The sequence below is a fragment of the Schistocerca nitens genome, chromosome 6, assembly GCF_023898315.1.
Source record: "Schistocerca nitens isolate TAMUIC-IGC-003100 chromosome 6, iqSchNite1.1, whole genome shotgun sequence".
NCBI lineage: Eukaryota > Metazoa > Arthropoda > Insecta > Orthoptera > Acrididae > Schistocerca > Schistocerca nitens.
In genome coordinates, this window is record NC_064619.1 from 383,520,908 (window position 1) to 383,532,991 (window position 12,084).

The following is a 12,084-nucleotide window of genomic DNA, read 5'->3' on the forward strand; positions in this document are numbered from 1 at the left end:
TGGATTGCAAAGCAATGTGTGTGCGCAGCTGTGTAATTAGCCACTGACATTGGTCAAACATAAACTGTCGAGAAAGTAATGTATTCAAGAGTGGCTAGGCATCTCAGCAGTAATTGGATACTTAGTAAATCACACTTCGGATTTCAAAAATGCTGTTCCACTGAGACAGCAATATAGAATTTCATCCTCCTGATATTACAATCTTTAAATAGCAGAATATCACCAATAGGAACATTTTGTGACTTATCAAAAGCGTTTTATTGAGTGAACTATAACATTACGTTACAGAAATTACAATTTTATAGTATAAATAGAAGTCAGAAGCCAGGGTAGAGCACACAAAGTTCTTGGGTGTACATATAGATGAGAATCTTAATTGTAAAATTCGTATTTTGGATCTCCTAAAGCGACTACGTTCAGAAACTTCTGCAATCAAAATAATTCCTAATTTTAAGGATACAGAAATAAGCAAGCTAACATATTTTGCATACCTTCACTTTCTGATGTCATACAGAATAATATTTTAGGCAAAAAGTATTCACAGCTCAAAAGAAAGTTGTTAGAATAATATATGGGGCTCATAGTCTCACATCTTGTAGGCATCTCTTTAAAAGGTTAGGAATTCTTACAACAGCCTCACAGTAAATTTAACATTAATGAAATTTGTTCTCAATAACATGGACCAGTTTAGAAACAGCAATGACATTCATGATTATAATAACAGAAGAAAAGAAGACTTACACCATTCTCTTGACCTATCTTTGGCACATAAAGGGGTAAATTATACTGCTGTAAAACGTTTCCATAAATTATCATATGAAATGAAATGTCTCGTATACAGCAGTAACAGTTTTAAAAATGAAGTGGTATCATATCTCCTTGCTAACTCCTTCTATGCCATAGATGAAATCTTGAATAGGAATAAATAAATCTGTAGGTATAATATATATTTTTTGTGCCATTTAAGGGCATGGCGTTGGTAACAAAAATTTTAAGCTTAGAAAGAACCCTTCATTCAGGGGTGCATTTCTTACGCACTTGACGTGTTCCACATCATAATGGTTACCGTGAGAGTGATCAGTGGAAAATGTAACTAACTAAGCGAAATCTCTAATGATATTATATGATGCTGTAGACTATATGCAGTATTTCACCACAGGAGAACATTGCATATATTCATAATTACACACATAAAAAAAAAGTTTTGCATCACCCCGGTTCCCGGAACTTCTGAAGATAGACGTTGACTGTTGATACTGTATCAGAGACACAGTCCCTTTGACTGTTCAGAGATATCACTAAACCCGCCCAAAGATGTAAAAAACCATGAATGAGCGGCGCCTATTAGCCGGCGGGGTACCGACAGCCAATCAGTTTCAGTCATTCCACCAGGAATGAAGGCTCGTGTTGTCTGTAGTTAAACCATGCCCAGGCGGCAAATACCACAGTTCGAGCGCGACAATATTGTTACTTTGTGCCAAGAAGTGCTCTCCACAAAGGAAGTGTCCAGGCGTCCCGCATTCAACCAAAGCGATGTTGTTCGGACATGGAGGAGATACACAGACACAGGAACTGTCGATACCATTCCTCGCTGAGGGCGTTGAAGGGCTACTACTGTAGTGGATGACCGCTACCTACGGAATATGGCTCGGAGGAACCCTGACAGCAACGCCACCATGTTGAATAACGCTTTTCGTATAGCCACCGGACGTCATGTTACGACTCAAACTTTGGACAATAAGCTGCATGATGCGTAACTTCATTCCCGACGTCCATTGCGAGGTCCATCTATGCAACCACGACACCGTGCAGCGCGGTACAGATGGGCCCAACAACAAGCCGAATGGGCCGCTCAGATTAGCATCACGTTCTCTTCACCGATGAGTGTCGCATATGCCTTGAAATAGACAATCGTCGGAGACGTGTTTGGAGGCAACCAGGTTAGGCTGAACGCCTTGGACACACTGTCCAGTGAGTGCAGTAAGGTGGAGGTTCCCTGCTGTTTTGGAGTGGCATTGTGTGGGGCCGACGTACGCCGCTGGTGGTCATGGAACGGCTGTACGATAGGTGAATGTCATCCTCCGACCGACAGAGCAACAATATCGGCAGCATATTGACGAGACATTCGTCTTCGCACCCGCATCGTGCACAACTTGTGAATGACTTCCTTTAGGATAACGACATTGCTCGACTAGAGTGACCGGCTTGTTCTCCAGACATGAACATTATCGAACATGCTTGGGTTAGATCGAAAAGGACTGTTTATGGCCGACGTGACTCACCAAACACTCTGAGGGATCTACGCCGAATCGCCGTTGAGGAGTGGGACAATCCGGCCCAACAGTGCCTTGATAAACTTGTGGGTGGTGTGGCACGACGAATACAGACATGCATGAGTGCAAGAGGACGTGCTACTGGGTATTAGAGTTACCGGTGTGTACAGCAATCTGGACCACCACCACTGTAGGTTTCGCTATACGGTGGTACAACATACAATGTGTGGTTTTCATGAGCAATAAAAAGTGCAGAAATGATGTTTAGGTTGATCTCTATTCGAATTTCCTGTATAGTTTCTGGATCTCTCGGAACTGAGGTGACGCAAAACTGTTTTTGATGTGTGTACAAAAACTAATTTGTGCCTAGAGGCTGACCTCAGACATGAAGAGCTGTGTAGCATGATTAAACGAACGACATCTTTTACTATATTCCATGTATGGCTCTACTGGTTAACAGCAAGAAGCAATGGCCCTACGTTGCAGATATCCACAGTGTAGGTTTTTGGTCGCTCATGAATATTTCGATCAATACAATCCCGGCAATAAGCTGAAATTTTACTACGTAAAACGGAGTATCACATAGACTTCTGCATCGTAAACCTACTCTCGACTTGTGACTTTGGATCAAATGTATTTTCATTTCTCATGTATTCAGACTGGTGGCGCCGTTCAGAAAGCTCAAAATTTCGGGATGCAGGCTTTTTACCACCTGGAGGCATACTGACTGACTTTTTCCGCTGGGCGACTCACCTATAATTCCGCGCTCCTGCTGGCAACCGCTATCCGGTCGTCTCCGGGGGCCGAGACGGTGTAGTAGTGAGGGAAACGAGTCACCGAAGCACGATCCTCTGTTGCCAGTCGTGCTAAGTATGGAGTATTTGCCAGTGCAGCAACAACACGTCCTTGTCCTTCAGTTGCTGTTCTTTGAACAAGCTCACAGCTGAGTCCGAGGCCTTTGTTCATTGATTCGGCTACAATAAAATGTATATAAGTGACGAATACGGTATTTCGAAATATGTGGACCACCTTGTAGTGGAGAAAGCAGTTTATTTGACGGCAAAGGGATATAAGTATATGGGGTCATTTTGATCTGCTTCTTGGGGTTTACGAACTACTGAATAGGAAGCATTTTCTCTTCGGTTCAAGATGTTTTGTGAACTGTTATGATGAGGTGATTTCGGCTGTTGTTACATTCAGAACATTAAAATAGGAGGGTAAAGGTGCTGAACAGATTTAGAAGAGTGGAGATGATGAATAGACATGCAGTGAAAATGCTAAAAGTTATTTTTTGCTGAAGTGTGTACAATAACTTCCTGAATCTGTAGCGACACTCGTTGCTGTTAATGACACTGCAGAGTTTCAGAGCAAGAACCTAAACGTCACTGAGTTTTGGATGTAAATCACACCTCACCCTTGTTTTACGGAATGTTTTACAAGTCTGCCCTCAGTGACTTAGGAGGGTTGAACCAGGATTCCCATGCTCGGCGATAATGCAACTGGACGTACCGTCACCACCTGCTGTAACAACAGAGCGATACCAGAATCAGCACTGCTACTGATTTACAATACATTATATACAAATCCTAAGCACAAATCCAAAACATCTGATTCAAAACCATATAGGAGATCACTAGGAAGAGGAGACCAGGAACACAATAACTAATGACTAGGTGACTTCTTATGGTGCAACCTGTATGTAGTATGCATGACAGACATTTCCTGTAATAAACACAGTTGGAGTATTTGTATGTCTATGTGCTAAGAGTCTGCTAAGAAATTTGTGAGCCTTTATGCAAGACTGTTTATCCATTTGCCTTATTCACACCAATATATGTATAATGAATGAAAGTTATGTGTATGAACTAATTTAAGGCATGAATATGAGACAAAATATCGTATTACATCGTGGTATTAATGAGCGTCAAACGAATGCAAGTGACAGCCGTCAAGGAAGAGCGTTGTAAATGCCAAGTAGATTATTTCTAAAAGCGTAAGTTATTCTTTCTCTTGAATTTAATTCGCTGAATGTGATGGTTAGAGTACAAAATGGAACAAACGAACATGGAATCATCCCTCCTTATGATGGACAATGTGGAGATAGTAATGAAGAATCCAGTTTATCAGATAATGTAATTCGACGAAAGCGTGGCATCTCCCTGCATGTATACAAAGGGCACAGCCGCAAGTTCACTTCGAGGAAAATGAGCGTGTTGTAAATACCGCTGAGTGACAGATGCATAGTAAAAATATTTCTGTTACTAATAAATCAGATGTAGGACCAGTATTTAACAGTAATTTTCTGAGATCTCTTCGCAAATGCCTTTCCGAGATTGATGCCTGAAATACTCCACTGTGATAAACACATGTGGGACATTGAGTCAATAATTAAATCACTGAACACTAAGGACTCTCATGGTTATGATGGAGTGCCTAGCAGAATGTTAAAGTACTGTGCTGCACATGATAGCCCTATATGTAGCCTTATTTGTAATTTTTCCTGTAGGAATGGTCAGTTTCCTGAACTATTAAAGTACTTAGTAGTAAAGCTGCTTTATAAAAAGGGAGAAATGGATAAGGTAGACAATTTTAGACCTATTTCTATGCCATCAGTGTTTGCTAAAGTTATTGAAAAGGCTGTGAATGTAAGGTTAATTGATCATTTTATATCACACTATTTGCTATCAAATGTACAGTTCGGCTTTAGAAGTCGTTTAACAACTGATAATAATGTATTCTCTTTTCTCTGTGAGGTACTGGATGGATTAAACAAAAGGTTTCGAACGCTAGGCATATTTATTCATTTAACTAAGGCGTTTGATTCTGTTGCTCAGAAAATATTGCTCGAGAAGTTGGATCATTACAGAATACAGGGACTAACTCATAATTGGTCCTCCTCTTACTTCAGCAACAGACAGCAAAAGCTCATTATTCACAGTGTTGAGAAGGGCTGTGACGTGGGATATGAGTGGGGTAAGGTCAAATGGGGGACGCCCCAGGGATCAGTGTTGGGGCCACTTCTGTTCCTTATTTATATAAATGATATGCCCTCTAGTACTACAGCTGACTCTACAATATTTCTGTTTGCTGATGACACTAGCTTGGTACTAAAGGATGTTGTGTGCAACACAGGCTGGATTTCAAATAGTGCAGTTCATGACATCATCTCTTGGCTTGTAGAAAATAAACTGAAGCTAAATCACAGTAAGACTCAGTTTTTACGGTTTCTAACCCACAATCCAACAAAACCTGACCATTTAATTTCACAGAATGGGTATATAATTAGCGAAATTGAACAATTCAAATTTCTAGATGTTCAGATAGATAGTAAACTCTCGTGGAAAGCTCACGTTGCGAATCTTGTTCAATGACTTAATGCTGCAATTGTTACTATTCGAACGGTATCTGAAGTGAGTGATCGTTCGACACAAAAACTAGTCTACTTTGCTTATTTTCATCCGTTTATGTCATATGGTATTATATTTTGGGGTAACTCTACCCATTCTAAAAGCATATTTTTGGCTCAGAAATGGGCGGTTCGGGCAATAAGTGGTGTAATTTCACGAACCTCTTGTCGACCCCTGTTCACAAATCTGGTATGTTGACGTGGGCCTCTCAATATATATATATATATATATATATATATATATATATATATGTGTGTGTGTGTGTGTGTGTGTGTGTGTGTGTGTGTGTGTGTGTGTGTGTATGTATGTATATTTCTTTCTGTCGTTTCTTGTTAACAGTATTGGCTTATTCACAAGAATTAGCAGCTTGCACTCAGTGAAGACTAGGCGGAAATCCTATCTCGATTTGGTTCGCGGTTCCTTGACTCTTGCAGTATACTGCTGCTTCCATTTTCAATAAGCTACCACTAGAATTCAAAAATCTTTGCAGTAAGCCACCCGCTTTCTAATCGGCACTGAAGAGTTCCCTCATGGGTCACTCCTTCTATTCATTCGAGGACTTCCTTGAAAAATTAAGCTGGTTATTGTTGTATTGTTGATTGCGTTTACTTAAACTTATGGCTTGACTTTTTTCGGGTTCATAAACATTTTATTTTTATCCGTTATTACTTTTATGTTGTAATATCATGTATTGACACGTTCTATGACCTTGGTCATTTGCTCCTCAATTTTATCCCATGGGACTTGAACTGTAAATAAATAAAGAAAGAAGAAATTGAGTACTCTGCAGTCATTCAAAATACAATTCTTGCTGCAAATACAGAAGGAAATAGGAAGTGTTCATAAAGTCTGGATTTTACAGTTAGTGGAGAATGTCATGGGCTAAAAGAGCTGAAATGTGTGCAGAGACTCCAACCACAACTATTATAAACACGGAGGGACAGAAGAAAGGGAGACTATTTTAAAATTTTACAGTGAGGGGAGCAAGCCCAGAAAAAAAATGCAGTAGCAGATATTGACGATTCTGCAGAGCCTCCAACCCCATCAAAACGCTCAAGGATCAAATCACTTTAAAAAAACCATCACTTCAACTTGGGACTAGATGAAGATGTCAACCTGGAAACTAAAAGAAGTGAGTGAGCTTCATATTCTGCATTTATTAGATGTTCTTTCGAATACAGTAATATTCCCTTTGGATTCTTTTAAAAAGTTTTTTTCTCTGAGGAATTAACATTTTTTTTGTTTCTCAAACAAAATGATATTCTGCACAGAAAGGTAATCATAATCTGAATGTTTCCTTTGATGAGTTATGCACTGTCCTGGGAATACAGATTCTCTCAGGTTATCGTAAACTGCCAGATAAAAAAATGTATTGGCAGTAGGAATCTTATTGCAAAGTATTCTTAATTTCGGAATCTATGTGGCCAAACAGATTTGAAGAAATTTGTGACATATCCACTTGAATGACAACACAGACATAAATGAAGAGGGGTTTTAATGAAGCAAGGCCACTATTCAGATTTCTCAATGATGCTTTCCAGCAAGTTCACTCTGACAAGGCAATGTGTATTGATGAGAGTATTGTACCATATTATGGAAGGCATGGGGCTAAACAGTTTATCAAAGACTAGCCAATTAGATTTGGTTTCAAGCAATAGGTATTGGTAAATCTTGATGACTACATATACATGTAGACCCTTACTGTAGTACACATACGTAAATATCTAAAACTGGTTTTGGTTAAGCTGTGTATGTAGTGATGGGTTTGATTCAACACAGAAATATTCCAGGTGGAACAAAAATCTACTTTAACCATTCGTTTATGTCAATTCCGTTGTTGGAAGAATTGTATAGAAGAAACTTGGGTGGCAGAGGGACTATGCGAGAGATCGGAGTTGGGAAGAAACTGCATTTGCCACTGAAAAATGAGTTGGGAAAACAAGACAGAGGAAAACTAAAGAAGTTCGAAGGGCCGCTGAGCAAACTATGTATATTGGTTTATATCTAAACCAGAATTATACGCATATGATCACAAGCAATTGTTAGATTTTTTCACAATAACAATCCTCAGATTTACCTCTAAGAGTGACATCATTGGTGGTACATTACTTCTTAAAAATGAACGAAATTTTCTTCTTCTTTTCCTAGTCCGTTTGTTCCGCAAAATCGCAGGTTTGGCATGTTTAGTAACGGATTTGACATGTTTACTAATGGATTTGATATGATTATTTTAAAGGGAGGTGAAATGCTCTTCCTCTCCTTACCCCGTCATCCGCAGCGACGGAATATGTGTAGCCTACACCATCTGTCTCTATGTTCTGTTAGTTATATGAAAGTGATTGAAAATTTCTTAAATGTTGGCGAGATTTGTACTGAGGTGGGACTCGGGTACCAGTCCTGTATTCACCTTGTGAGAAGTGGTGGTGGTCTCTGTTTGTGTGGAGTATAGATGTGTGTTGGGTATAGGGATGGTTGTTGTATCAGAGGTTGGGAAATGAGTTGCCGTATCTTCAGTTATGAAGGCAAATTGTGCTGCAAATGGGACCCCTGGCAAAACCTGGTCAGTCATCACGATTTCTTTCATTACGTGATATAAGGTGGAACAGAAAAGATCATCTCATGGTCAAAGGACATCTAAGTATCGTAGATGCCAGATATGCAAGAATCGAGCTGTGTATAAAAGTGTGAAATGCCAAGTACCATTTCATCCAGATTGTTTTGATTCAGATAATATTTTTTGTAGGGCTTCATATATGTTTAGATTATCTTAAATATCTTTCTTTAAAAGAATAAAGTAAGACTGGTTAAGAAACACAGTTCGAAAAATAAAAATTGTTATAAATCTGTAAATCTGTCTCATTTGCTACCTTAAGTGCCCATTGACAACTTTAGTTAGCAAGAATGTTCATGATTGTAGAAGTGAAAATTGAAGTGAAATTATGTTTATCGTGTAAATCTTTAACAAAAGAATAGCCTACAGCTATTTTTGAGCAGAAAAACTGATCGTAATAGTTCATGGTACTAACGGGTTAAAGCTGTTGTGTACAGTCGCAGCACATAATCTTTTTATCCTAAGGGGAATAACTTTAATATCTATGTGCACTTTTGTTATATGACTTTTTACTGTCGTTGAAACCTAAAGACAAGTTTTATACCTTGAAACATGTACCTGCATCGGATAATTTGAGCAGTTAACAATCATGGCAGGTTTAGATTAACAGTCAATACAGCTTTAAATCACCTAAAAATTTATTATATTACTTGTAATTTATAATGTCATACGACATCATATTTTGGGATACCTCATCAGGCCTAAATTAAAGTTTTCAGAGAGATGTAACACGAGTTAAGTGTAGTGCGAACTCAAGAACTTCTTGCAGATGCCTATTCAAGAAAGAGGGGATACTTAATGCTGAAGTTCGTCAAAAATAGTATATCCCTTTTCAAGAACAGCAGCTCCGTACGTCAAATCAGTCCCAGAAATGGGAATAATCGCAAAAAAGAAGTATAAAATCACTTACTTTCGTCGCAAAAAATGTCTCTTATTCAGAAGCACACATTTTCAATAAATAGCAAGCAGCCATACAAATATTACTACTAGTAAAGTTTGGTTTAAAAGAAGCTTAATTTTGGTGACCACATCCTCCTACTCCACTGACAGGTATCATTGTAAAACCGACTAACATGTGTACATTATTGATAATATCAAATTATGTACTTCTTAAAGTCTGACTTCTTTACGTCTTCAGTACAGTAACGTGATCATTGTACATAAGTATTACAAATTGACTTTTTTCTTAGATTATTCATAGGTGTGATAGCATAAGAATTATCTTATGAACGTTAGTATATTGAGGGTACGTTTATTTTTTGACAAGATTTTTATTACCTTTTAAATGAGAGATATTTAAGAATTTCTAGCTTTGAACCTTGGCCGGCTCGCGTTGATGCCATTTGTTCTTTGGAATTTTGGTCACAATCGAGTGGCGTCTTGTTTCTTCCTGCGTTACTACCATAACGAGTTGCTGATTTGCCTCCCTCAGTGGCAGCAGCAGCAGCGCTTATCGATACTAGTACTGCTATACCATCTTTGGTGTAACCGATACATTTCCGCGTGGTGGTGTGTGCGGCAGTCGGTCAGTTGGGACAGAGCAGCGAGGAAGTCTCCACCGCTCAAGGTCAGTCCGGGACCGCTGGTGGAGTGCACAAACGGTCGGATTGTGAGGCGCTAGCTGCGCGAGCTACAAATTTGTAGCCTCCCGAACCTGGACACTGAAGTTGTGTGATAAGATAACCTGTTATGAAGCCTCAACTGCAGTGACATATCTTCTTTCATTGCCGGTTGTTGCTTCCTGGTACGTTCCGGCTAGCAGCAACGTATGGTGTGTTGGATTTGGTGAAATTTTGCAGCCGTATTCCTGTATGGTTTTTAACTATTAAATTGGTTGTTACTTATCAGTGAAGTGCACCAGCGATATTTTCTGCATTGTCATTGTTAACGCCCCAGTTACCTGCCCTGGTCGTTAGCGTAGTTTTCCAGCAATGTGTTTTTCCTCGTCGTGTTGATGCTGTCCGGCACGGCATATAGCTCGGCAGTCTTTTAGTTGTTTGTTCATACATGTTTTCTCAGAGAGGTTATTGCGCCTTGGCTGTTTCTAGACGCTAATTTTGAAGACGTAGTACTGCTGGTATCTTCGTCCTCGGCTGATACTTTCCATTGTCGTGCTGTTGGTCGGGGAGAAAGGGAATTGATTAGGTTGTTCGTCAGTCCTTCAGCCGTCCCTGGGCCTGGTTCCCATCCGATTATTTAACCTTCCTCTTGGATGCCTGTCTCACTTCACCTTACATTAGAGCTACCTCTTCAGGCCGACCCTTGGAACACTTCTGAGTACCACTGTTCTGTTGGTTTTAGATTGTGGTTTTCATTTTAGTCCGAAGTCCTGAGCGAAGCCTTCAGCTGTCTGTTAATTTAGTCTGTTTTAATTTTAAAATAAGGCCCTCAACGACTTAATTTGAAATTTGAAGATTGATTTGTTTAAAAATTAAATTTCGAAAGTTTGTTCTATCCTAAATTCTTCTTACCCAGGCCTTAAACCCTGAGTTGTTTACTGTCCAGTGTGTGGCCTTCAGCTGAGCTTTTACGTGAAATATTTTTAAGATAAGGCCTTCAGCCGTCTTAAATTAAAATTTGAAGACTCATTTGCTTAAAAGAATTTTTTTTTTAAATTTTCTCTATCTGAAATTCTTGTTATCCAGGCTCTAAGCCCTGAGTTGTTCAAATTGTTGCATGTGGCCGTCAGCCGATTATTTAACTGAAATATTTTTTAAATAAGGCCTTCAGCCATGTGTATTCTTTAAAGCAATTTTTTATAACTTGTGTTCAGGCCTTCAGTCGTTCTTGTTTTTGGTGTGGTTTAGGGTCTTCAGCCCAGGAGGTATCTCAGGTTTTCGTAACTAGGCCTTCAGCCATATTGTTTTGTTGGCTCTGAGCACTATGGGACTTAACATCTGTGGTCATCAGTCCCCTAGAACTTAGAACTACTTAAACCTAACTAACCTAAGGACATCACACACATCCATGCCCGAGGCAGGATTCGAACCTGCGACCGTAGCAGTCGCGCGATTCCGGACTGCGCGCCTACAACCGCTAGACCACCGCGGCCGGCATATTATTTTGTTTTGATCCTTTTAAGGCAATATGTAATTAAGTGGTTATAAGGAAAATAAAGTGTGTGTGTTTTGTGCAACAGACAGTAAATGATTACGGCCCCCTCCACAACCATAATCTGATCCGCTCTATCCTGCGAAGCCAGATTTCATGCTTATTCTACATCCATCAGGACCGTTTCACTTCGGATCTGTGGAAGGTACATTAGCATAGCTCCCTTGTTTGTAAATGAGTACTTTGCGTTTTTGTTTCCTGAAATGTTCCGTATCCTTCACGGTCTACCGGCTATAGATATAGGGAAAGAAATGTGTCTCTAATCAAACTTAATCTAATCCAAACGACATTCCAACACATCGGCCAGTTTTTCTTGACTACACTATTGAAGCGGTAAGATTTTGTGGGCATGTCGATCTCAATGAGTTGCAGTACAGCCGATATGTACTTGAAAACAGAAAAAAAGTTATTACATTACTTCCATAGTGCCATGAGTCAGACGAAAACTCTACTATGTATAAGTGGAGCTGTGACCTCCTATTGTAAGTGAAGTATACGACACGACCGAACAGTCTGTTTCACTTACTTCATATCATTACCCTTCATTTCCTGCTGCTCATCCGTCCTTCGGCGTATGATTGAATAAAGAAACTATTTTGTTTCTGCTGCTCTTGGTGTGGCCTGTTGCCAAGCAGGAGGCCATTTCTATCGTAAGCCTTCTTTCACGTGGAGAAGGAAGACC